Here is a 23171-nt window from a genome sequence, read left to right as displayed (position 1 = left end):
CATTAGAGTATAACTGAAGGGAAATTTATAATATTTCAATGCTTCAATATCATTTTGAGCAACCTCTAACGGGCTTGTGGCGCAATGGATAACGCGTCTGCTACGGAGCAAAAGATTCCTGGTTCGACTCCTGGCAAGCTCTTTTCTTATTTTCGTAAAAGATCTTTTATGCGCCATAAAGAATGCATAAATACAATGTTTGGAAATTTTATTTATAATACGAAGCAAGGGCTTGTGGCGTAATGCATAACGCGTCTGCCTTCGAAGCAGAAGATTCCAGGTTCGAGTCCTGGCAAGCTCGTTATTACCATTTAAAGATGATTATTAGAGTATAACGGAAGGGAAATTTATAAAATTCAATGCTTCAATATCATTTTTGTCAACCTCTAACGGGCTTGTGGCGCAAAGGATAACGCGTCTGCCTACGGAGCATAAGATTCCAGGTTCGAGTCCTGGCAAGCTCGGTATTAACATTTAAAGATGATTATTAGAGTATAACGGAAGGGAAATTTATAATATTGCAATGCTTCAATATCATTTTTGTCAACCTCTAACGGGCTTGTGGCGCAATGGATAATGCGTCTGAATACGGAGCAGAAAATTCCAGTTTCGAGTCCTGGCAAGCTCGGTATTACCATTTAAAGATGATTATTGGAGTAAAACGGAAGGGAAATTTATAATATTTCAATGCTTCAATAGCATTTTGGTCAACCTATAACGGGCTTGTGGCGCAATGGATAACGCGTCTGCCTACGGAGCAGAAAATTCCAGGTTCGAGTCCTGGCAAGCACGTTGTTTATTTTCGTTAAAGATCTTTTATGCGTCATAAAGAATGCATAAATACAATGTATGGAAATTTTATTTGTAATACGAAGCAAGGGCCTGTGGCGTAATAGATAACGCGTCTGCCTTCGAAGCAGAAGATTCCAGGTTCGAGTCCTGGCAAGCTCGGTATTACCATTTAAAGATGATTATTAGAATATAACGGAAGGGAAATTTATAATATTTCAATGCTTCAATTTCAGTTTGGACAACCTCTAACGGGCTTGTGGCGCAATGGATAACGCGTCTGCCTACGGAGCAGAAGATTCCAGGTTCGAGTCCTGGGAAGCTCTTTTTTTATTTTCGTAAAAGATCTTCTATGCGTCATTAAGAATGCATAAATACAATGTTTGGAAATTTTATTTATAATACGAAGCAAGGGCTTGTGGCGTAATGGACAACGCGTCTGCCTTCGAAGCAGAAGATTCCAGGTTCGAGTCCTGGCAAGCTCGGTATTAAAATTTAAAGATGATTATTAGTGTATAACGGAGGGGAAATTTATAATATTTCAATACTTCAATATCATTTTAATCAACCTCTAACAGGCTTGTGGCGCAATGGATATCGCGTCTGCATACGGAGCATAAGATTCCAGGTTCGAGTCCTGGCAAGCTCGGTATTAACATTTTAAGATGATTATTAGAGTATAACGGAAGGGAAATTTATAATATTGCAATGCTTTAATAGCATTTTGAACAGCCTCTAACGGGATTGTGGCGCAATGGATATCGCGTCTGCATACGGAGCATAAGATTCCAGGTTCGAGTCCTGGCAAGCTCGGTATTAACATTTAAAGATGATTATTAGAGTATAACGGAAGGGAAATTTATAATATTGCAATGCTTCAATATCATTTTGATCAGCCTCTTACGGGCTTGTGGCGCAATGGATAACGCGTCTGCTACGGAGCAAAAGATTCCATTTTCGACTTCTGGCAAGCTCTTTTCTTATTTTCATAAAAGATCTTTTATGCGTCATAAAGAATGCATAAATACAATGTTTGGCAATTTTATTTATAATACGAAGCAAGGGCTTGTGGCGTAATGGATAACGCGTCTGCCTTCGAAGCAGAAGATTCCAGGTTCGAGTCCTGGTAAGCTCGGTATTACCATTTAAAGATGATTATTAGAGTATAACGGAAGGGAAATTTATAATATTTCAATGCTTCAATAGCATTTTGATCAACCTATAACGAGCTTGTGGCGCAATGGATAACGCGTCTGCCTACGGAGCAGAAAATTCCAGGTTCGAGTCCTGGCAAGCTCAGTTTTACCATTTAAAGATGATTATTGGAGTAAAACGGAAGGGAAATTTAAAATATTTCAATGCTTCAATAGCATTTTGATCAACCTATAACGAGCTTGTGGCGCAATGGATAACGCGTCTGCCTACGGAGCAGAAAATTCCAGGTTCGAGTCCTGGCAAGCACGTTGTTTATTTTCGTTAAAGATCTTTTATGCGTCATAAAGAATGCATAAATACAATGTATGGACATTTTTTTGTAATACGAAGCAAGGGCCTGTGGCGTAATGGATAACGCGTCTGCCTTCGAAGCAGAAGATTCCAGGTTGGAGTCCTGGCAAGCTCGGTATTACCATTTAAAGATGATTATTAGAGTATAACGGAAGGGAAATTTATAATATTTCAAATCTTCAATTTCAGTTTGATCAACCTCTAACGGGCTTGTGGCGCAATGGATAACGCGTCTGCCTACGGAGCAGAAGATTCCAGGTTCGAGTCCTGGCAAGCTCTTTTTTTATTTTCGTAAAAGATCCTTTATGCGTCATAAAGAAAGCATAAATACAATGTTTGGAAATTTTATTTGTAATACGAAGCAAGGGCCTGTGGCGTAATGGATAACGCGTGTGCCTTAGAAGCAAAATATTCCAGGTTCGAGTCCTGGCAAGCTCGGTATTACCATTTAAAGATGATTATTAGAGTATAACGGAAGGGAAATTTGTAATGTTTCAATACTTCAATATCATTTTGATCAACCTCTAACGGGCTTGTGGCGCAATGGATAACGCGTCTGCCTACGGAGCAGAAGATTCCAGGTTCGAGTCCTGGTAAGCTCTTTTTTTATTTTCGTAAAAGATCCTTTATGCGTCATAAAGAATGCATAAATACAATGTTTGTAAATTTTATTTATAATACGTAGCAAGGGCCTGTGGCGTAATGGATAACTCGTCCGCCTTCGAAGCAGAAGATTCCTGGTTCGAGTCCTGGCAAGCTCAGTAAAAGATGATTATAAGAGTTTAACGGAAGGGAAATTTATAATATTTCAATGCTTCAATATCCAGGGTTGGCAAGTTTTAAACAAACTGTTTTAAACTTTGGTTTAAAACTTGTTTTAAACAGCCATGAAAAAACCATTAATTTGTTTAAAACGTTTTAAACAAACAGTTTAAAACATGTTTTTTATGGAGAGGAATTTCGAATATTTTTAACTCGTTTAATTTGAAAATGAGCGAAAATATTAAATAATAGAAATAATAAGCTTCAGTCAAAACCTTGCAATAATATGACTGTTTCTTAAGAGTGTTTAATTGTTTGGAAACCCTACCAGTTGATTTATCCGTTACCAATCTGTATTGAAGACTGATATTCAATAATTTGATTAAGAATAACTTATTTTGTCGTCTACCTAAGGTAAAGGATCGTTTTTGTACACTGTTGGTACATTTTACTGTTCTAAAGTGATTACGCGTAATATTTAAAGCCAGGCCCTTGCCAGTGCTAAAATTAATACGCTTAATCCGTAAACGGAAAACATGAAGCGCCTAAAAAGTAGAAAGGGGTGTGAAGTTTAAAATGTATGAGTTCTGACCAAGAAAATCTGCAGTATGGAAGCGAAAATTCCTTAATAGTGGCCACAAAAGAAATCAAGCATTTGGACATTTGGGGTTAAATGAACAATTTTACCCATCACCCTCATTTTGTATGCGCTATTAAAAATTACATTTTCGTTTTGAAAAGATCTCTTGCTCTTTTTAAACACTCAGTAGAACATTTCAAATATTCAAATTTGATCCCTCAACACGTACCCCTTTTAAATAATTAATTTCATGATAAAATGTTTTCGGAAAATCTAATTTTAAATCGTGTTTTAAAGAATAAAAACACAACTTTTTTTACCACATTTTTCCCAACCCTGGCAAGGACCCTTTATTACACCTTCAAATTCTAAATTTTAGGAGCTCTTGATTTCGTCTTTTTGTGTTTTTTTCTCAATACGTTTTCGTGGTCTGTTAGTCAAGCTGTATGATACTCGCTTTGGGTTTATGTGGTCCCTGGCTCTATTTCCACACGGACAATTTCTTACACCTTGAAATTCTAAATTTAAGGAGCTGTTGGTCTTGTTAAAGTCAGTAGAATATTTCACATATTCTGTATTGATAGCTTAACACGCACTCCCTTCAAAATAATTAATATCATAAAATAATTTCGGAAAATCTAATTTGTTCTTGAAAAAGCTCAAATATGTTATTTTTCAATTAATTTGGAGGGAATAAATCGATTAACAATTAAATAAGTTGATTGAATTAAATTGTGATTAAAGAATAAATTAATATAAATAAAGAAAAATCGCAATATCGGATCTTCAGTCAATTGATAAACGTCACTCTCATCGTTTGTTTTTTCTGTCTTGGTCCAAACCAAGACCATTTTGTTTAATCAAGCAGGCTGTGAAAATAAGTGCCTTGCGCTAGCGGGAGTAGTGGCTTAAATGGAGAGCCGCGATGTATAATATATAGGCTATTAGATCTGCAAGAGAGATTTTAACATGTTTAAAACTAGTTTTTTTGTGTTTTTTACTGTTTTTTTCTACTTGTTTAAAAAACAGTTTAAAACAACAAATCGTGTTTTAAACAATAAAAAACAGAATTTTTGTTTTTTTTTTAAAAAAACTCAATTTTTGCCAACCCTGTCAATATCATTTTGATCAACCTCTAACGGGATTGTGGCGCAATGGATAACGCGTCTGCCTACGGAGCAGAAAATTCCAGGTTCGAGTCCTGGCAAGCTCGGTATTAACATTTAAAGATGATTATTAGAGTATAACGGAAGGGAAATTTATAATATTGCAATGCTTCAATAGCATTTTGTACAACCTTTAACGGGCTTGTGGCGCAATAAATAACGCGTCTGCCTACGGAGCAGAAGATTCCAGGTTCGAGTCCTGGCCAGCACGTTGTTTATTTTCGTTAAAGATCTTTTATGCGTCATAAAGAATGCATAAATACAATGTTTGGAAATTTTATTTATAATATGAAGCAAGGGCTTGTGGTGTAATGGATAACGCATCTGCCTTCGAAGCAGAAGATTCCAGGTTCGAGTCCTGGCAAGCTCGGTATTAAAATTTAAAGATGATTATTAGTGTATAACGGAGGGGAAATTTATAATATTTCAATTCTTCAATATCATTTTGATCAACCTCTAACGGGCTTGTGGCGCAATGGATAACGTCTGCCTACGGAGCAGAAGATTCCAGGTTCGAGTCCTGGCAAGCTCTTTGTTTATTTTCGTAAAAGATCTTTTATGCGTCATAAAGAATGCATAAATACAATGTCTGGAAATTTATTTATAATGCGAAGCAAGGGCTTGTGGCGTAATGCATAACGCGTCTGCCTTCGAAGCAGAAGATTCCAGGTTCGAGTCCTGGCAAGCTCGGTATTAAAATTTAAAGATGATTATTAGTGACTAACGGAGGGGAAATTTATAATATTTCAATGCTTCAATATCATTTTTGTCAACCTCTAACGGGCTTGTGGCGCAATGGATAATACGTCTGCCTACGGAGCAGAAAATTCCAGGTTCGAGTCCTGGCAAGCTCGGTATTACCATTTAAAGATGATTATTGGAGTAAAACGGAAGGGAAATTTATAATATTTCAATGCTTCAATAGCATTTTGGTCAACCTATAACGGGCTTGTGGCGCAATGGATAACGCGTTTGCCTACGGAGCAGAAGATTCCAGGTTCGAGTCCTGGCAAGCACGTTGTTTATTTTCGTTAAAGATCTTTTATGCGTCATAAAGAATGCATAAATACAATGTATGGAAATTTTATTTGTAATACGAAGCAAGGGCCTGTGGCGTAATAGATAACGCGTCTGCCTTCGAAGCAGAAGATTCCAGGTTCGAGTCCTGGCAAGCTCGGTATTACCATTTAAAGATGATTATTAGAATATAACGGAAGGGAAATTTATAATATTTCAATGCTTCAATTTCAGTTTGAACAACCTCTAACGGGCTTGTGGCGCAATGGATAACGCGTCTGCCTACGGAGCAGAAGATTCCAGGTTCGAGTCCAGGCAAGCTCTTTTTTTATTTTCGTAAAAGATCTTCTATGCGTCATTAAGAATGCATAAATACAATGTTTGGAAATTTTATTTATAATACGAAGCAAGGGCTTGTGGCGTAATGGATAACGCGTCTGCCTTCGAAGCAGAAGATTCCAGGTTCGAGTCCTGGCAAGCTCGGTATTAAAATTTAAAGATGATTATTAGTGACTAACGGAGGGGAAATTTATAATATTTCAATGCTTCAATATCATTTTAATCAACCTCTAACGGGCTTGTGGCGCAATCGATATCGCGTCTGCATACGGAGCATAAGATTCTAGGTTCGAGTCCTGGCAAGCTCGGTATTAACATTTTAAGATGATTATTAGAGAATAACGGAAGGGAAATTTATAATATTGCAATGCTTTAATAGCATTTTGAACAGCCTCTAACGGGCTCTTGGCGCAATGGATAACGCGTCTGCCTTCGAAGCAGAAGATTCCAGGTTCGAGTCCTGGCAAGCTCGGTATTAACATTTAAAGATGATTATTAGAGTATAACGCAAGGGAAATTTATAATTCTGAGAGAGCGGTAGCTCTCTTAGATAAGACTTCATACTGCTTTTAATGTATAAGGAGGGTTTTTTGTTTGGATGTAGTTTTTTTTGTATTGTATTAATTCATTCGAAAAAATTCCACAGAACTACAATTCGGGCCCTTAATATGTGGTTAAAATTTCAAAGAGATTCATAAATTAGTTTATTTTATGAAAAATAAAGTTGCTAAGGGTGGTTTTCATTTCCATAAAATTAATCACACCTTTTGATGAAAAACAGGAATTTTTCCCATAGAAATAACATGGGAAATTTTTCGAAAAAAACAAATCGGTTATTCGTGATTTCGGAAAACTATACGTTGGTTGGTTTTGGGAACGGTCTTAAATTAAACTTTAAACCTTTTTCTAGGACCATTTTTAAGGTTTTTGAGAAAAACTAATTTTAAGTATGTTTAATTTTAAATTTCAAAAACTACCCCAATCTGCGATATTTTGGCATGGATACACTGTTTTACTAGCAAATATCAGCGCAACCAATATTGGCCTTTTTTTACGTATAGTTGCCTCATAATAATCCGATTGTTTATTCTTAATGCCTTTTGGTTGAAATGGCCTATCGATAGTCAGATAAGACTGCTTTAATAGCTCTTTTCCCCTTTTTCACCCCGTTTGTGGCCGCCATTTTTTTTAAGGGGAAAAAAATTTGAGAGTGGGTCCTTTTTCGTTGTCATTTTCATATATTTTGAGGATTTGCTCATGGATGGATTTTAAATATAATATAAAGTAGGTTTCAAGCTTTAATATAAGCCCAATTTCATAATTTTCCACCTTTTTATTGTCCCACAATCTATTTCTAAACTTGGCACTTTTTTTAAGGCGGTGAAATTGCGCTAAGCCTTGGCTTACCGCTAATTTTGCCATTTATTAAAAAAATGTTTACCTCTCGTTGCCCGTTACTTCGCCTTCTCGTATCGTCGAATTTTTAAAGTTTAGACTTTGAAAGTAGTGCTTAGTTTTCTTAAATATTACTTAATTGTATAAAGTTTTAATATTATAATTGCGTAAAACGAATTCAATGTTTTTTGTTGATGGAACGCGCCTTGCATTTGAATTTCGTTCCCTCGAAACTACCCCCTTTAAGTTACTGGCCGGACTCCGCCGGAGGCTTTTTCTTTATCGCCGCGGTCGCTCCTTCAGCCCCAAAAACAGCTGTAGTGAGAATTGTTATTTACTAAAATGTATACGCTCAGTGTGTTGTTGTGTTTGCATTTTAATGCTTCTAATCGTAGTGCGTGTCGAGGTTTACGAATCCAACGTGTGTTGCGAAATGAAAATCAAGGGTGGATACTATATGATCTATGCTTTAAAAGGAATTTGACGGCGACATGCAGCCAAGCAAAACGGTATTAGGCCTTGCCAAAAGTTGACAGCTATAGCAAGCCATCCTCCGATAATCATTATCACATGTCAATGATGTAAGAAATTGACCCTCGGATATCCTGTGACTAGGAGATGGTTATAAAGTTACTAACTCTCAATTTTGGAGGTAGATACTGTCTAGTGACACTTAAAGTAACGATTTAATCTTATAAACAGACTACCATCATAAGCCCATATCGTAAATTAACCGATGTTGATATCAAAGCTTAATAATTTTTTTAACTCCATGAATCTTAAATATCAACATCAAAAATTATCTACTGAAAGAGATAACTACTTATATTCCATTCAAATTTCTCGCAACATATCAAATTAACGAGTAGAAATGTGCAAATGAAGTTCAAACTGATTAATTGGGCAAATTGCTATATTGTTCACCGTTACCGATCACACATAGATTTGCGTCCTTCAGTAGTGTTTATTATGCTTGTGAAATGGTAAGCGAAATCTGCGATTAAAGTTTAAAATAGACATGAGCAAAAAGGGCTTTATAAATATCAACTCGGTGACTAAAATTAAATTTAAAATAAATCATTTGCATAATGCACATTTTAGATTTTTAATTACAGTACTAACGCTTCCCACGAAAAGAATGTATAATTGTCAGCCTTTTCCAACAGTATCATTAGGTGTTTATGAAATTAAAAATAAATAAATTTTTTTGGTTTAATTATTGATGGTTGTTAAAGAGGTTTGGACTACCTTAATCTGGTCTCTGATGGAGAAAGCTCTGCGTTAGTGTAAACAATAGTTTTTAAACTGAATCATGGGGTGGTTTAGTTATTATTTAGTGACAATTATTAGGTAACAGTTAAATTTGAAAATTTTTTGCTGTCCATAACTCCGTTTTAAAAATTATAATTTCTAATTTTGTAAAATAATTATCTCTTTACGATAAATACAGTTTATTTCCCTAACTTTCAACTTAGGCCCTCGACTATGGGAGCATCTAGTTGTGCTGCCCCCAGATATTTTCTTATATCACTCTAAGAAAAATTAATTATATTAGGAACGAAATGATTAACGTAAGTTGATGAAGAAATTCATTATTATTTAATAGATATTTTTCATAACAGTAATTACATTAATCACCCATTTATGTTAGTATAAATGATTTGTGTTAATATACAACATGTGATTTAGTGGAATAATTATAAAAATTGATGAAGCCAGAGCTAAAGAATTAAAATTGAATAGGCATAAAACAGCGATTAGAGCTCGACTTTATCTCTCCATTGTCAACGTCACTTTATCTTTATCCATAATTGAAAATTATCCACAGATCTTGCGTGTTAAATCGTATTATATCCACAACTTTATTTATAAATAATTGGTTATCCACTGATTTGTGGATAATGGATAGAAAATGTCGAGCTCTAATTGCGATATAGCTAAAATCAATCCCACTGGCTATTTATAATACAATATAACCTTTGCCCTAGGTTAACTGTTTTGAAAAAGTACTGATATGATTTACTGTGTTAAAAAAAATAATTATAACATCAGGATTGTTTGGCTCTACAGCTTTGAAAATTATTAAAAACACGTTTTATTTTGGAAGTATTTTTATTTGTGGAATTTAAAACATAAAATACTAATACAGTTTTTTTTAATTAAATAATTATTAATAAATTTGAATAATTGTTAATAATTTTAAATAATTGGTATTTTGTAAATTTTAAATAATTGGTATTTTGTAAATTTTAAATAATTGGTATTTTGTAAATTTTAAATAATTGGTATTTTGTAAATTTAAAATAATTTTTAATTAGTAAAATCATGTAAAATCAAGTAATGTTAGAGAAATAATTATGTTAAAAGATGTTTGGATGATTAATGGTTTATATATTTTAATGAATAATGATGAGTGGTTAATAAATTTTTGACGTTAAATGATGATGCTACCTAAAAACCATAGGATTGTATTATAAGTTGGAACACAAGAAAGCAGTTGACCTGTATAATATCAAAAGTTCATAGAAAAACAAAAAGTATCATTCCCTGAATTGAGTTAGCATCGTGTAATATGAGAAAACCGCCATAACGCTTACAAAACCGTGTGTTTTTGTTTCCCTTGCAACCGTAGCAAGTGTCATAATAAAGTGGACGATGTTATAGTTTGGATCGCTAACATTGAGTACTTATAGCTTACATATATTGTAAATCTTTGACCACAAAAATTTTATTTATTGGTTGAGGTGGGTCGTTTGCTTCTCATTTCACATGGTGCTATAGACAAGGGCTGGGAACTATGATAAAAGTATACTTTTGGTTTTCAACTATAAGCCTTTGATAATACCATAAGTTAATAAGAAATGCTATATAAGTATGAGATACTTCGTAATGCTAAAGACAGCTCGAGCTACTTCGATAACGTCAAACGAGAACTAAGTACACTCGGTCAATTTTGCACCACTTTCATCTTCCTATTTATTAGTCTGCATTTTTAAGCCTTTGAAAGCGCCTCACCAGGACTCGGATCTTGAATCTATGACCTAGGTCACTTAATGACAAGCTTTCAGTAATTGGTGACAAACTTATGGAACATAATTTATGAACTCTGGGGTTTATACCAATAGAAAGCCCTTCATGGTTAAATCAAAATATTCCTTGAGTCTTACTTTAAATTTTGAAATTTCACTGTTTCAGAATAATTAATGTTTAACTTAATTGAAGGTAATTTTAGTTTTGCGGTGTCCCAATTCAATACAGGTTATTTTTTAATAATACTTACAATTACACTGAAAGGGTGTCCATTTTTTCCACCACAACTTCTTTCAGTGGTTCTTTATCGCCGCCCTCAGGCGCGTTTCCCTTTTCGCCCTCAGGCGATTTTTCAATTTCACCTTCGGGGGCTTTTTTCTCCGCTTCACGCCCTTTATTCACACAATTTAAGTAAGAATTATCAATATTATTAATTTTCTCTAATGAATTTAGCTGCCCAATCAGCCTGTAAGTTGGCCATAGCGATTCAAGTTTATCTAATTTGTTATTCAAACATTATTCAGGTATATTCCTATTTTATGACATAGCGCGGTTTCAGTGGATCCCCTACGAAGTGACTCTCTCATAAACTGCGAGTATAGTCTAACGAAGGGTTATAATGTGAGATTTGTAAGTGCACTGAAAAATACCTCCTGCTTTTATCAAATCAAAATTGGAGTTTGTAAGAAAAATCACCTTGTAGGGATCCACTTGAGCCGCACTCTGCTTTAAGAAAGTGAAATCTGGTGAAATTTACGATTTTTTAATCTTGAAAAGCGCGCCAGAATGGAAATTAGAAATTTAAATGGCAAATTTATAAATATGACAGTAAAAGCATGGACCAAAAAAGGGCGTGAGTAAATTTGTTTTCATGCTATAGGATAGGCAACTCCCTATCTCGGACGACAGCTTATTCTGTATAAACTCTGTTACAACATCGGTTGACAGCACGCGCAAACCTAGTTCTTTCTCCTAAAATTTTTTGGCTCTTGTCTGCACGTACAAAGCTACGTTGCCTAGAGACCTAGGTTTGCGCGTGCTGACAACCGATTTTGTAACAGAGTATATGCAGAATAAGTTATCGTTCGAGAAAGAGAGTTGCCTATCCTATAGCGTGAAAACAAATTTCCTCACACGCATTCTTTATCCATGGTAAAAGATTGAAGATTAGATTTTTTAGGGATCCTTTTCAGTATAAAGTTACATCAAAACAAAGTCAAGTGCTTCCCTATAAGTTGACTTTCCTTTCGAACACCGGATTTTGCTTGGCGGTATTTATAACAGCATAATTCCAGCCTGCAAATGTCTCTGCTTTCGCCAAACCAAAACTGGAGTTCGTAAGGAAAGTCAACTTGTAGGGGAATAACGTGACTTGTGCGTTGCTATAATCACTGTTCCAAATCGGGTGGTAGGGACGAAGTATAGCAAATTCTTAGGACGGTTTTTGATTCTAAAATATTCTACGATGTTTTTCCCAAGGGCCACCCTAAACAAGTTTTATAACTGGTGTGTTTTAGAAATAACCACTAAATTATACTTCTCCCCATTACATACTGAAAGGGGTCATTCATAAAGCACTCTAATAATAACCTATTTATGGGGTTTTCCTTGTGATTTAATGTCGTACAAGTTACATTTTCGACCTAAAATCGCTAATATGTACTTTAGTCCTATCACCCTATTTGCCCTAAACGATGGACTTCCTTATTAACTCTAGGTATGCTTCTTTATACAAATATAAATAAATATATATAAATGTCTCTAAGTTACAGGCTCTAGGTATCGGTGGTAATTCCTTGCTCTGGGTCTCGGATTTTTTGAGGGATAGAATGCAGAGGGTTGTCTATCAGGGTCAATCCTCGAGTTTTCTTCCTGTTACTTCTGGGGTACCTCAGGGCTCTATTTTGGGACCACTACTTTTCAACTTATACGCTCATGATCTTCCGATGAGCATATCTGCACAAAGCACTCTCTGGCAATATGCAGATGATTCCTTTTTATCTCGTGCTATTAGGACACTGCAGGATTCCGTAACTCTTCAGAGTGACATTGACGCAATCTTTGAATGGGGTTTGCTTAATTTGCTTAATTTAAATATTAAAAAGTGTTCTTTCATAATTTTTACGAGGCGTCGCAATGTACTAAATTATGATTATAAGATTAATGATTTTTCTTTGCCTCGTGTTTTCAAGTGTAAATTGCTTGGCATAATATTCTCAAGTGACCTTAAGTGGTCTAACCATGTTATTTATATAACCGCTAAGGCCCGTCGTGTAGCTGGTCTGATTCGTAGAACGTTTGGACGTTCGAAAGCGTCACTTATATCTTTTAATGCTCTGGTTATTCCATTGCTACAATATGGTGTAGAGGTCTGGTCACCTTATTTAAAGAAAGATATAGATTCTATCGAGAGGGTTTTGCGTTATTTTACATCCTTTTACCTTGGTCAACCTTATATAAATTTTCCCATGAATCGCAATCGTGTAATATTGGATTATAGTACTCGTTTGAAACAACTGAATTTTTTGCCAATGTATTTGTTAAGTCAAAAAGCTGGTTTAATTTTTTTGTTTAGAATCATTAACGGATGCTATTATTTTCCCCTTTTAGACTATATAAGTATTAACGAGAGGCATGAATGCTTAACTTTTTATATTTCTAAATGTAGATGTGATGCTTTTTACACTCTTTTTTTAATCGTGTTTTTAGACAATGGAATGCGCTCCCTTTTAACATTAGATGTTCTATGACAATTTATACTTTTAAAAATGACCTTGATTGTTATCTCAATGTTTAAAAATTGTTCTTTTTGTTTAAATTTAATTTTTTCTAATTTAATTTTTGTATGTCTGTCTTGGCAACCAGTGCGATAATGGGACTTGTCCTTAATCTGGTTGCCTTCAGTGGAATTTATTTTTTAACTGAAAAATAAACATTATTTTGTGAGCTTGAAGACATTATGAGGCAAAAAGATGATAAGAGGTTTGCGGAAGCTTTGAATAGAATGGCTGTGGGAACTATGAATCAGAATGATAATGACTTATTCGTAAGTTTAGAAGTAAACAGAGAGCGTGTACCGCCAAAAGATGCGATACATCTTTTCTCTACTAACGTTGAAGTCAACCAATTGAACCGAGAGACTCTATTAAAAATGAGTATGGAAAAGTGTATTTCATTTTCAGTAGATGTTGTAAATGGTGATCTTAGTAGCGAAGTTAAAAGTAACATTCTTTCCCAAATTCAAACGTTAGCAACGTCTGATACGTATGGTCTCCCTAAAGAACTAACACTCGCTTGTGGTGCGAGATATATGATGACTAACAATGTCGATACGTCTGATGGACTTACGAATGGTGCGACAGGTTGGTTAAGGAAGATAGAGTACGGTAAAAATAGGCTCGGGGAACAAATTCCGTTCAGGGTTTGGATTGAGTTTGCTGATGCTAAAGTTGGGAAGTTGTTGAGACAAAAGTGTCTTGGATTGTACGATCAGAATAACTATAACAGGACTTGGACTCCTGTCGAGAAGGTTATTAAGGCATTTAGTAGAAAATGGAGAAAAATTAATGTATCAGTCTCTAGGAGACAGTTTCCTTTGGTCATTTCCGAGGCTATTACGATACACAAGAGTCAAGGCGATACATACTCGTCCGTAGTAGTGCATTGAATCCAAGAAAGTAATCAGAGAGAACGCATTTATATGTAGCTTGTAGTAGGGCGAGAAACGCCTCCGGTTTGTATATTGAGGGTAAATTTCAAATTCCAAATGCGTCTAACACAATCAAATAGAATTAGAACTTCAAAGATTACGAGATACGAAGAGTATTGCGTTACCGTTCTTGAACGAACCGGTTTATATTTATGTTCACAATGTGCAGTCCTTAAACGCACATTTGGAAGATATAAGCAGACACCGTAATAAGAAATGCTTTGTTGAAACGTGGAAGAAAGAAAATGATGAGTTTCATGTACCATCCTTTAGGGAAGTGGGTGGTATTTATCTGCCAAGAACGGCACGAAGAATTGCATTTGTTTCTTCCATTTATTTAAAAGATACACTAGAAAATGTAGTTAACGATTTGAATAATAGGGTTTTACGAACCGATAGACCTTTCAGAAATTCGCGTGTGGAACGTTGCTGGTTGGATGTTTCCATTGAAAATGAACCGATGACTGTTGTTTTGTTGTACAAAGTTTTTGAGGATTTTAATACTTTATTCGATATTAGATATGATGCCTCTATTCCAACAGTTGTTGTCGGAGATTTTAATATAAATTTTTTAAAAAGTAAAACGGCACTGAAGATGTTCTTTGATTCTTTTAACATGTCTCTTCTGTCTTGGCAGATGTCCCCCAGCCGTGTCACAACAGCAGGCCTCTATTTCTCTCCTTTGACCCAAGTCACATTAAAAACGACAGAACAAAATGGCTTAATGAAGATATCAGCAAGGATGCTGACGTTTCAGGTGACTACATTAAAAAAATCTACGATATACAGAAGGACATGACCATCAAGCCAGTGAAAAAACTTACACTGACGCATGTTTATCCAACAAATTAAGAAAAGATGAATGTGGGAAGAGCGGCTGAAGTATTCTCAACTGAAATTATTGCTGCCTTGCAATATTTAAAAGAGAATCGAATTTCCAGTTCTCACTAGAATATAAAATCGTGGAATTCAGTACCCTTTCGATGATCAAAGATCAGTACAACGATTTAAACAAACAGGAGAAATCAAGAGTTGATAGACAACTGACCAACGTCTTAAATAATGATGTGATTTAATAATATTAGGTGTAAGTATAATTCTAATGAGCTTTATTTACAGGTACCCTACATCACAAGCAATTGTCGCCACAAAGTTAACACTTGAGTTCCCACATTTAGGAAATTCGGTAATATGTATGAAAGTAATGACAGAGCTTCTGGTCTTTATACAGACTAATATTTTGGGGAGGGGGGGTTAGAGGCAAAATGCATTAAATGGCTACGAAAAAAGTTCAAAAATAGCAGAAAGCACATGAAGAATAATGACATTGTCGAGGAAAATAGGAAATTATACGGCAGAACAAAGGAGCAATTGGCATTAAAGAAACATGAAATAGAAGAAAATGAAAATGATTTGAATAAGTTAGGTTCAAATGATAGGTTAGGAAGCCGAAAAATACCCTGCATTATGCAACATTAATCAAGTATTGGCAAATGTGAAATTATTAAACGTTCAGAAACGATATAAAAAATTTCTTTTTCAGATTTTTCACGAGTTTCAACGAATAAAAAGAATAAACGTGGAGAAGAAATTCAAATGGACCATAGCCCCGTCTACCGTAAAGGAGCTTAAAAATCAATATTTAAATCATGCCAGTGAAGGCACCGATAGTCATTTTACTTGTCTTTTGGATAAACGAGATTTATTCTCAAATATATTTAATATTTTGGAGTATTTTTGATTATTAACTCACGATATTTTTCTATTTAATCTAATTGCTATAGGTTCAAATTTAATCTACTCTGAAACTTCATTTTGCTTTGATTTAGTACCCTTGCTTTAAACGGGAATTTCAATTATATATTTTGCATAGATAAAAAGAAATGGAAATCTGCTACTTATTCCCAGTATAGTGAAAGAGAAATGGTCAAGGATCTTCCATAAGAAACAAACTGACAGTGAAATACTACAAAATAAACCAGTTCTAGTCTTCGAAGGAAAATCCATATTCCAAAGCAATGTGTATGGACTTTACGTAGATCAAGTAAAAGTTCTTGAAGTGAATGAACTATCTTCAGCGATGCTTGTTTGGTTTTTCTCATTTTGGATTTTTAATTTAAAATACATACCGCTATTGAACAAGACTTTAACAGTCTTCGAGTATTTATTGCTCGATCAAAGTAAGCCGAATAAGGCTATTAAAACCATTTTGAAAATTTTATATTCGTTTGGAAATGTTTGGATAAGCATAAATTCAGTCTAACACACTGGGCATGTAATCTAAAAACCATGTAGAATTAAAATCTTTTTGGATAATATGTATATTTATTTTCCGTAAAACCGTAATTGGTATAAAAAGATAGTAACATACACCGTAAAGGAAACAAAAACATACACCGTAAAGGGAATAAAAACATACACCGTAAAGGAAATGAACTTACACCGTAAAGGGAATAAAACAGACCCCGTTAAGGGAGTAAAATGTATTCCATTAGGGAATAATTAATGCTTCATAAAATATTTTAAACGGAGTTATTTTAGTACATCAAAGGTGTAAAATCTGGGACAATTCGTTAGAGCTTTTAGGGTGTATTTTTAGAACCCCTTTTTTAAGAGTGTAAATGATTATTTGATAAATTTGATGGTGTGATCTTACGGATAGTTAAGTCTTTTTGGAGCGTACTTCAATAGGATGAAATGATTCCAATTGCCCTGTATGCCTAAAAGAAAAGTTCATATTTACTTTAGAACTACATTAGGATCATTGCATACAGGTTCGATCAGTAACGTTACAATAGGTTGTTCGTTTTAAGAACATTTCAAGTACATGAATTTAGGGCTATTAGATGGTGAAATCTCTTTTTATAAGTCGGTAATTGAAGACTCTCCGATTAGCATTAAGTTGCTTCAGCGAGTAGGGTTTTTAAAAATTAGAAAACGGCAGAAAAGCCTCATCACCGAGTAACACATGCCCAACCTGTAACTGACTTTCTGGTTGGAAGCGATCCTTCGGAAATTCCACAAGTCCATTTTTTACCGAAGGCGCAGGATTTAAACAGTCCTCCGTCAGTGCTAGAGCCATAGCCCTCGACATCAACAGTTAGAAAGCTGTATATTGCATCAACTACACACTATCGAATTAAAACCCTAAAACAACATAAAGTATAGATATTACGATTCGCCTACACATTTTTATAATTTAAATACCTTATAATTGTAGAATTTCGTTCCACTTTTGGCAGGCTGCTGGACTACAACTTGCTTACCATCCACGGCTCTGCAGCACATGGGGAAAGTCGAAATGTTTTCAAATTCCATAGCTGCGACTATCCATGATGACACAGTTGATTGCTATTCATAATATGCTTGATATCAATGTATTGTAACCCTCAATAGAATAACTTAACGAAGGGAATAAGTTCCCGAGGGCCATAAAATAAATTAAAGACAGCTTACAGTTCAATAGAATAACTTAAAGAAGGGAATAAGCTCCCGAGGGCCATAAAATAAATTAAAGACAACTTACAGTTCAAATCCAATTTTAGAAGTATAAACTTCGTAACTTTTATTTTTAACTAAGGGCAGTTCGCCTGTACAATGTAACTTAGCCAGACGTGAATAAACTATCGTCCTCAGTAAACTTAGTCGTGATTCATAAACTTACAACACTGACTTTCACCGTCTCTTTACCCCAGCTCCATTCCCGCCACTGTATGTACAAGACTTTCACCGCCTCTCTCCCTTTCTCTTACGAAGCGCGCAATCTCTCTCTCTCGTATAGTACTGAAATAATTCCTCTCTCTAGCCCTCTCCGATACATGTACAAGGCGGGGGGCTTTCCTCTCTAGTAAATCTCTCTGTCTATCTCCGAATTTCTCTCCAGAATTTTTACTTTTGCGCTATGTATGTATCAATCAAGAAACATTGAATATTTTTTAACCAAGGTTTTATTTATATATTTACAGAAAGTATTTTTCGAGTAAAGTATTAGTATTACGGATGCGTTCATTAAAATGCAATTTATCGATATAATAATAGTTCAAACGATCCTCGTAAGGTATTTTATATATTACGATTAAAGGGCAAAAAGTAACTTTTTTTTCACCATTGTAAGAGTCTTTTAGCCAAGGCTTCGTCTTTTCTTGATATGGAAGATATAGTCCTTGTTTTCCGAAGTAACGTCTACTAATGATTCGATAGACACATTGAGCGTTTGTTGCCCGAGAATGAAGGGGCAGTCAGGGTACACTTGTCTATGTTTATCGCGTACCGATTCCGAGATTGTCCATACATGAAGAGTACCGTGGCAAAAGAAACATCTGAAGGTATGGTCAGTGTGGACTAGCGTTTTTTGCCCGAAAATGAATGGACAGTCGGGGTGCAATTGTCTATGTTTATCGTGTACCGATTCCGAGGTTGTCCATACTTGAAGAGTACCGTGACAAAAGAAACATCTGTAGGTATCTCTACGGTCTAAATAAAACCCGTCTCGCGCTAGTTCGGCGGTATCAACGTAAAGCGACGTCCACGATTGGAAAGTTTTTAAACGGGCTTTTTCCGAATTCATGTCCTATTTAGCATATCGCGGTTCTTGGGGTCGCTGAAAATTTCTTTGACGTAGGTATCCAAAATTGTCTTTTGAATGACAGACTTTGGAATGCGAAACTCCATATAATCAGAGCGGGCGGTGGGTGGAACGTCGTGACCCTTGTCGTCTTCGATCGGTACGTTGTTTTTTGGAAGTCCGCGGATGAAGGGACAACTAGGAAAATGCCGTTTGTGCTCTTCGTGCACAGAATCTCGAGGTTTCCAACTGTTTAATATACCGTGACAAAAATAACACTCTACGGTATCGGTACCATACGTATATAAATAAAAAAATCCGTCTCTAGCTAAATCTCTGGGATTTGTATACGGGGCTTCCCAACGAGAGAAACTTTCACGTCTTTTCGCCTCGACGTTCATACTGGGTTATGAAGCCCAACGGCCTTTCCCGTTTGCTTATATAAAAATATGTACACCCCCTAGCGGCTAAAAGAATTCATGTCCAGACCTGTTCGCCCGCTCCTTCCTTCCCCCACAACAAAAACTAAACTTTAACTAGAACCCAACCTATAACCGGAACTCCATAAAAACTAAACTCTAACAAAATCTAGGGCCCCTAGACAAGACGAAACAAATGAGGCCCCCGTAAAAATAATCCGTGTCTAGACTCGCATACTATAACTAAAATTCTTTAACTGTGTCAAGGTTACATCATCTCGGTTTTATTAGAAATGAGGCCCACCCCCTCCATAAAAAGTAAACTCAAAGAAAACCTAAGCCCCCCTCGACAAAACGAAACAAAAGAGGCCCCTGTAAAAATAATACGTGCCTAGACTTGCATACTATAACTAAAATTCTTTAATTGTGTCAAGGTTACATCATCTCGGTTTTATTAGAAATGAGGCCCAATCAATCCTTAACAACAAACCCCGAATAACGGATCCTTGCAATACGTGTTTAGACACGTTTGCTCTCCTTGCTAGAAAAAATAGGCCCATGTTTAAAACTGTAATATGTGTATGTTGAAAAAATAAAATCATTTTTAGGGAAAAATACATTTATTTATTTTTTACATATAAAATTCGTTAAGTGTATCAAGATTGCACGAAATATTAATTTCGGCTTTGTTAGAATATGCCCATAAGGCGTAAATTAAAGCCTTGTCAAAGGCGGAGGCCGTTCGGTGCTCACCGACTGGATGTGGGTATAAGCAGCGTACGGGAAGAGAAGAAATGTCCGCGGTGGTGGCTTTCGGGCACTTGAAATCGTTTAGATCGTGCACCGTTCTGTTAAGGCGATCCGATAGAAAGGCGACTTTGGAGTCACCCTTGGAGAAGATCAAATCGACTCCCTGAAGAGCGGCGGCGAGGCATTCGTCGACTTTGCTGTAAGAGGTTAGGCCGGCAGTCCAGTCCAGCTGGTGTAGATTGCGCGAGACCCAGTGGTTCTGGCGTTGTTTTGAAATCGCCACGTGAGATTTATTGTAGGGTGGCGCGAATGTCCAGGAAACGGTTGAAGGCTTTGCCTCGATGGTCGTTATGGCCAGTTCTTTAACGATAAGGTCTGTAGTGCCATCACTACGAGTGCACCCGTTCAGGTATTCTAACTCAATAACGGCGGACTTCATAATAATAATAACTAGCGGCGAGTCTATGTATGACCGTGTAAAACCGAACAGAGGTTGAATATGAAACCTCAAACGACCGTTGGGCTTCTCTTATAGAGGCTGGAAACGATGAGGCCCGGACGTGGCCTAATACCAAGTCGGGATTGGATACGAGAATTCCGAGGGGGGCGTGGTTCTCTTATAGAGGTTGGATATGATGACGTCATTCATCCACGGGTCCCTCTTAAATTTCTTGAAAAACAGGTTTGTGCTTCTTCTCCTCGTTCTGTGCATAATGTATACAACGCAGTATATACCGCAAGCGGAACTGTCGGGGGGCTGTAAAGCCCTCCTATTATAGTTTATTTTCGTAGAATTTTCTCTCATAAATGTTTTAATATCTTCTGTCAAGGGACCCAAGCCCAAGGAATCAAAATAAAAACATTGTTTATTCCCATCTATATAGAGACAAATCCAATGACTACCGTTTCCTTTGTGATTATCTAGATTTATAACCAAGGGACGCCGGATATCGAAGGATATATTTGGGTAGAATATCGCGTGGGTATACGCCCATGAATCCGCGGGTGTATCTCAAAACCCTTCTTATGGTTGAAGCGTTCATGGCGAATCTACAACGACTGTCCTATTATGATCTATGTGCATTAGACTTTGAAACTCTGAATAAACGATGCAGCTCAGCGTTTCGGGTACTGGTTCTTCGAACCCGAGTTCAAGTCGCAATTGTCCCTGTCGTATAGGGTTGTAATGATTTATATCTGACGCGGTACCGTCTTGAGTCAAATCAAAACAGTAAAGCGTATAGCCTTTGGGATACTCCTTCATAGATATTTCGTTACCATCGTCTCTGTAATGAGTACCAGATCCGGTAAACAGAGAATTATATGATCTAGCGTAAAGACCCTTTTTGAAATTTGGTCGCAAAGGCTTAGCGAGTACTTGTTCCGAACCGATAATCGGATTAACATAATTCACGTTAAAGTTTTGGAAGTCGAAAGGGTTCCAACTCAATTTTCCGTTATATGAGTTATGAGTTACTAATCCCACGGTTAATCTGTTTGGTAAAACCCCTAAATATACGTTATCTATAGTAGTTTTTTGAATATTTGCCGAAATGGTAAAAACTTTCACTTCTGTCCTAGTGAATGGATATTTAGCCGTGGCTTTAGTCCAAGCCGATTCTAAAGCTAGCATTACTCGAGGGGCTACTCTCACTTTACGAATATATAAACCTACTTCGAGTATTTCGTGTTTGTACCATATGCCGCCGGGGGGAGGAGCTCCGAGCAAAACAAAACCTGGTTTATTTCGGGTCATTCTGACTCTAAGGCTGACGCCATTGGGTATGAATTTTGAAACGTTAAACATATCAGCGTGTAAGGCCCCGTACATTTCAATCTGTTTCGAACCCTTTGCTAACTCTTTTCTAACAAGATGTCCCTGGTTTTCAGTTGCAGAAGCCATTTTCCCAGCCGTGTCTTTATGCCATAAAGAAGAAGTTAAATGAGATTTTTTAGCGTCTCCTCCATAGTTTAGCAATGTTTCTATGTAGGCCTTGAAGGCGTAGTTTCCGGTTGAAGATGAAATAGCTGTATCATTGGCTGTTACTTCTACCGTATCCCAGAGCGAGTGTAAAAAATTGTTGATGGGTCCTACGTTATCTGTATCATCGATATCTGTACCGTCCGTATGTATTATTTTAGCTCGAGCATAAAGCATAGTTAGAGAAGCGTCAATATATTCTTCGCCATTTCCGGGAACGTAAAATTCAATCTGAGAGTCTCCATCCAAAACCGAAATAGGTCGATAGCAAACATACTTGGTCGATTCTACCGATGTTTGAATCGGTACAGATTCGAAAAAATCCAGCTCAGATTTTGTCGCTTGAAACATTTTTAGGAGAATATGTCGTGGCGTCTTGACCTCTAGGGTATACGACGACGAACTGGCTTTATTTTCCTGGTAGTCGCTCGTTTTATACCTTTTTTACTTTGAGCCCGTTTTCGTTTCAAGGCTTTTTTACGTCTGCGACGTTTCCCCCTGCCCCATGTTGTGTTCTAATATCATCTAAAGTTTCCGTTACTCTTTTCTTAGCAGACTCTTTAATATCCTTGCCCGATACTACGTCACTGAAAATTTTGGTCCCCGTACTAACGGCTTTTCTGCCGAGAAATTCGGCACCGCTTGTAAGCAAAGTCCTAACAAACTTTACCAAACCTGAAAAAAGGATCCGAACCCCCATGACCTTTCAAATTAGGGTTATTTCCTATATAATACCCTCCGGTCCCCGCTTGATTATTGTAATATCGCTTGTAGCAACATTCTCGCCTTTCTAAGACGTCGGGCTTAGGCATCGCAAGTGTAGTTTAACCGTTAAGCTCCCGTATTCAAATGGCGCCGGTTCCCCTAAACTATTCCTTATATTAACTTCGATGATATCAAAGTAATTTTTACCAACGGGTACGTAATGAGGATTGGTAAAGGTTTGAAATATTTGAGACCCGTAAGGTTTCTTGGCGTCGACCGAAACGATCCGTAGTAAAGGAACCGAATGATCGCCTACAATCTGATCGCTAGCGATATTTAAATAGATGAATAACTGGTCCGGAACGTGGTAATTCAAATTAGAGGGCCTTTGGCTACGACCGATACATTCGCCAGCTTCTTCGTATCCAAGAATTTCGGCAATGGTTTTTTCGAATTCTA

The 23171-nt window shown here is 36.4% G+C and overlaps 16 non-coding genes across 16 annotated transcripts; all 16 read left to right on the top strand.

Annotated features, from left to right (window-relative positions):
* Nucleotides 1-228: 228 nt before the first annotated feature.
* Nucleotides 229-301, top strand: TRNAR-UCG (transfer RNA arginine (anticodon UCG)). The gene has a single exon. It is a non-coding gene; the product is annotated as a tRNA-Arg (tRNA).
* A 90-nt stretch (nucleotides 302-391) lies between these two features.
* On the top strand, nucleotides 392-464 carry TRNAR-ACG (transfer RNA arginine (anticodon ACG)). Its single transcript has one exon. It is a non-coding gene; the product is annotated as a tRNA-Arg (tRNA).
* Nucleotides 465-719: 255 nt separating this feature from the next.
* Nucleotides 720-792, top strand: TRNAR-ACG (transfer RNA arginine (anticodon ACG)). The gene has a single exon. It is a non-coding gene; the product is annotated as a tRNA-Arg (tRNA).
* An 86-nt stretch (nucleotides 793-878) lies between these two features.
* On the top strand, nucleotides 879-951 carry TRNAR-UCG (transfer RNA arginine (anticodon UCG)). Its single transcript has one exon. It is a non-coding gene; the product is annotated as a tRNA-Arg (tRNA).
* A 91-nt stretch (nucleotides 952-1042) lies between these two features.
* On the top strand, nucleotides 1043-1115 carry TRNAR-ACG (transfer RNA arginine (anticodon ACG)). Its single transcript has one exon. It is a non-coding gene; the product is annotated as a tRNA-Arg (tRNA).
* Nucleotides 1116-1201: 86 nt separating this feature from the next.
* TRNAR-UCG (transfer RNA arginine (anticodon UCG)) lies at nucleotides 1202-1274 on the top strand. The gene has a single exon. It is a non-coding gene; the product is annotated as a tRNA-Arg (tRNA).
* Nucleotides 1275-1851: 577 nt separating this feature from the next.
* Nucleotides 1852-1924, top strand: TRNAR-UCG (transfer RNA arginine (anticodon UCG)). Its single transcript has one exon. It is a non-coding gene; the product is annotated as a tRNA-Arg (tRNA).
* Nucleotides 1925-2015: 91 nt separating this feature from the next.
* On the top strand, nucleotides 2016-2088 carry TRNAR-ACG (transfer RNA arginine (anticodon ACG)). The gene has a single exon. It is a non-coding gene; the product is annotated as a tRNA-Arg (tRNA).
* Nucleotides 2089-2501: 413 nt separating this feature from the next.
* TRNAR-ACG (transfer RNA arginine (anticodon ACG)) lies at nucleotides 2502-2574 on the top strand. The gene has a single exon. It is a non-coding gene; the product is annotated as a tRNA-Arg (tRNA).
* A 250-nt stretch (nucleotides 2575-2824) lies between these two features.
* On the top strand, nucleotides 2825-2897 carry TRNAR-ACG (transfer RNA arginine (anticodon ACG)). Its single transcript has one exon. It is a non-coding gene; the product is annotated as a tRNA-Arg (tRNA).
* Nucleotides 2898-5100: 2203 nt separating this feature from the next.
* Nucleotides 5101-5173, top strand: TRNAR-UCG (transfer RNA arginine (anticodon UCG)). Its single transcript has one exon. It is a non-coding gene; the product is annotated as a tRNA-Arg (tRNA).
* Nucleotides 5174-5420: 247 nt separating this feature from the next.
* On the top strand, nucleotides 5421-5493 carry TRNAR-UCG (transfer RNA arginine (anticodon UCG)). The gene has a single exon. It is a non-coding gene; the product is annotated as a tRNA-Arg (tRNA).
* Nucleotides 5494-5748: 255 nt separating this feature from the next.
* On the top strand, nucleotides 5749-5821 carry TRNAR-ACG (transfer RNA arginine (anticodon ACG)). Its single transcript has one exon. It is a non-coding gene; the product is annotated as a tRNA-Arg (tRNA).
* Nucleotides 5822-5907: 86 nt separating this feature from the next.
* TRNAR-UCG (transfer RNA arginine (anticodon UCG)) lies at nucleotides 5908-5980 on the top strand. The gene has a single exon. It is a non-coding gene; the product is annotated as a tRNA-Arg (tRNA).
* Nucleotides 5981-6071: 91 nt separating this feature from the next.
* On the top strand, nucleotides 6072-6144 carry TRNAR-ACG (transfer RNA arginine (anticodon ACG)). Its single transcript has one exon. It is a non-coding gene; the product is annotated as a tRNA-Arg (tRNA).
* Nucleotides 6145-6230: 86 nt separating this feature from the next.
* Nucleotides 6231-6303, top strand: TRNAR-UCG (transfer RNA arginine (anticodon UCG)). Its single transcript has one exon. It is a non-coding gene; the product is annotated as a tRNA-Arg (tRNA).
* Nucleotides 6304-23171: the final 16868 nt, after the last annotated feature.

The sequence above is a fragment of the Phalangium opilio genome, unplaced genomic scaffold (assembly GCF_054372755.1).
Source record: "Phalangium opilio isolate 3A_F unplaced genomic scaffold, DU_Popi_V2 ptg001304l_1, whole genome shotgun sequence".
Lineage (NCBI taxonomy): Eukaryota > Metazoa > Arthropoda > Arachnida > Opiliones > Phalangiidae > Phalangium > Phalangium opilio.
This window is presented reverse-complemented; position numbering and strand designations above follow the sequence as displayed.